Source organism: Pseudonaja textilis, chromosome 4 (genome assembly GCF_049901715.1).
Source record: "Pseudonaja textilis isolate UNSWEBS1 chromosome 4, rPseTex1.2, whole genome shotgun sequence".
Lineage (NCBI taxonomy): Eukaryota > Metazoa > Chordata > Lepidosauria > Squamata > Elapidae > Pseudonaja > Pseudonaja textilis.
This window is the reverse complement of record NC_141993.1, coordinates 50,887,946-50,891,441: the sequence shown is the minus strand read 5'-3', so window position 1 is coordinate 50,891,441 and position 3,496 is coordinate 50,887,946.

The window sequence follows — 3,496 nt, the reverse complement described above, 5'->3', positions numbered from 1 at the left end:
GACTGTCAGCGGAGAGACTTCCGGCCGATGGCCCGCCCCCTCAGGCTCCACCCCCTCCAGTGATTGCTTCGTGGCGTCCCTTTTCTTCCTGCCGGGTTTTGCCCTCTCGCTCGTTTCCCGAGTGTGGGGGGCTTGCCTTCTGCTTTGCCTTGTGAATTATGAGCTTAAAGGCGAGCTGCAGGGTTGAACGGGTCTATTGGTTATTGGCCCGAGGTAGTTGCCAACTTTCCTTTGAATTACCGCCCCTGTTGAGAGGATTCTCGATGAAACGCGCCGGTTCTGGGACAAACATAAGCTATGCTTCTTCCCATTTTTCAAGACTTCTCAGCCTGTCCGTTCCGAAGGAGGACATCCCTGTAGGTAGAAAGGAGCAAAAATATTCTCCAATCGCCCAGGGCCCGTTTTTAGCCGCCTGGAACTACTATGAGGAGAGTCAGTGATAATATAACCACGTGGTTACATTTCTTTTATTGTGGGTAGGCTTAACTTCTGTACTAATTTGGAAAATTAGAGCAGCGCAAATATTTCGTTTTTAATATCATTTTATTTTAAGCTTTAAAAATAGGAAAGTTTTAAAAACGAGTTAAAAAGTGCAAAAGAAAAAAGAATGGGAAAATGGGAAAAAAGATACAAAGAAGTAGTTTTCAATCTACTGTAGTATTATAACTATGAATTTACTCTTCTCTAAAGTTACATTGTTACTCTCTTCTTTCTATAATTTATCCTACTGAAAGTTCAAAACCATAGATCCCCAAGTTCTTCCTTTTTTTTTAACCCAAAAAGTTCACAAGGGATTTCCAATCAGCAGTTCAGGTAGTCAACTTCCGACTACAGTAGTGTCCCAAATTTCTGTTGCTAAGTGAGACATTTCTTAAGTTTTCCTTCATTTTACAACCTTTCTTGCCATAGTTAATGAAGTACTGCAGTTGTTAAGTTACTACAGATAACCCTCAATTTACAATCACAATTGAGCCCAAAATTTATGTTTTAAGTGACACATTTGTTAAGTGAGTTTTGCCCCATTTTATGACCTTGCCACAGTTGTTAATAGAATCACTGGAGTTGATAAGTTAGTAATCCAGTTGTTAAGTGAATGTGGCTTCCCCATTTTGCTTATCAGAAGATTGCAAAAGGGAGACAGCAATGGTCATAAATAAGAAACAGTTGCCACACATCTGAATTTTGATCACAGGATTATGGGAACATCACAATGGTCAAGAGTGTGAAAAAAAATATACGTCATTTTTTTCAGTTCCACTGTAACTTTGAACGGTCACTAACTGAACTGTTGTAAGTCAAGGACTACCTATAAATGTAAAGGTAGTGTTTTGCATGCTATGAAAGATAAAATGATTTTCTGGTTCACATTTCTAACATAGATTTAAAATATCTTTATAAGCTGTAGATAATTTTTCTGGTGTCGTGTATCAATGGTACATCATTGTTTAAGACTGTAACATAGTATAAATTTCAGTCTTATCAACACATATGTTCCCATTGTTCAATCAGTATATTATGACCAAATTTTATCCCACTTTATTGTGCATTCTTTCACTTGTTCTCTTTCAAATTTCAGTAAAAGTTTATACATTTTAACAATCACATGTTCATAATTTGTTACAATTCCATTTCCAAGTCAATGTTACTATATTCAATACCATACATTATTTTGTGTACCCATCATTCCTGTGGTTTTATTAGCCTTTCTGTGCTTTTATTATGATCCATAAAGCCCTTTATAGCTTAGCACCTAATTACCTTCAGGATTGTTTATTCCAACTGGAATTGGACTAAGCTATAAAATCACTCCAGGAGAAATAGCTGCGGAAGGCTGTATTCAGTAGGGCTGAAAACAAGGTGCTGCTTCTCAGTAGCAGCTTTGGTACTATGGCATTTTCAACTGGAAATCAGACTGGCTCCTGTGTGAGGAGTGTCTAAGAAATGCTGAAAATAGTGGTCTCACAGAATATTTATAATTTATAATTAGCTAATGATGTATATTGATTTTAATACATATATTGTTTTGCAAGCTGCAACTGACTCAGGACACAACAGAATGCAATTTTAATAAATTATATTGATTTAACAAGCTTTTTCTGTACTGTGGATGTTTTGGGTAATTTTTTGGAAAGAAGTGTGTATGTATGATACGGATACTGATGAGTATTTTTCATTGTAATGTGGCACAAAAGTCAATAAATGTTTATGCCTGCTGTGTGTGTATTATATACATATATATGTACAAACACACACATGTACATATACATATGCAAATACACATGCATACATACATACCTATATATAAAGGTTTTCCAGCACTGGATTATAGACTTGGATAAAGATTTTCTTGTTACTCTAACACGTGTCATAATCCACTATCCAGGAGTTCTCACATTATTTATATGTTTTACAGTTTATAACATACAGTAGGATACAACCCTTTTAAAGCCAGGGACTGTTCATTTCTTAAGTTATATATAATTTATAAAAAATAAATCTTAGTTAATCCAATTATCCCTGTGAATCTTAATAAAAATTAAGATTTGGCAGCAACTTTTGAATAAAGTCAGAGGCCCTATATACTGTGATCTTAGAGACTGTACATTAATGCACTATAGTTCCCCATGAGCCTCTTTTAAAAATTTTTGATTGAACTTGAATGTCACAGTATTTAAAAACTTTGGTTTTCTCACTGTTCCACTTTGCTCAGCACAGATAAGTCATGCAGCTGAATATAAAGCTATATTCAGTGCCTCTTTATCACTTTTGAAAAAAAGAAAGACCATGTTCACATTTGGAACCTGTTATTTCAAAACAAATGGAAGGGGCAGTCCCTGTTAACTATAAACTATTAGGATTGCAAATATATTGTATGCAACGAGTACCTAATAGTCAGCAGCTGCCTCACAAGTAAGAAGACAAAGTGACAACGGGTCTAAACCACATTATCTTATTGCTCCATCAGAATATTGGTTTACTTTTAGACAAAAGTAAGTAGACAAAAAAGGGAAGTCAACATTCAAGATTATTTTGAGGCATGGGGCAGGTCAGGAAACAGGCTGTACTCAGTAGTTACCCATTTGGGAGTTGGCCTCCTGCTTAAACAACTAAAGTCAACAAAAGTGGACTTTGTTGTTATATGATCTTATGTAGCTAAAGCCCAATCAGAGAAATCCATTCTACAATTGGGAATCACATGTGCTTTAATAGCTAATTCTTAGAAATGAGAACCATACATACAAACAATATAGCTAAAGTGCATTCTTAAGGATAATGATTTAGAAGTAAATCTTTTTGAAACAGGATTTCTGATTAAACACGACTAGGGATTTTTGCACCAAATGAGTCAAATGCTCTTGAAAATCTGCTCCAGGAAACAACAATTCAGCATGCAACACAAAGATAAAATGTTTCTTAAAGAGTTGAATGCACGACGGAATTGAAGATGAAAGTGATACATTTTGTAAGCATTTCCTTTTACTATTCCAATATGGCT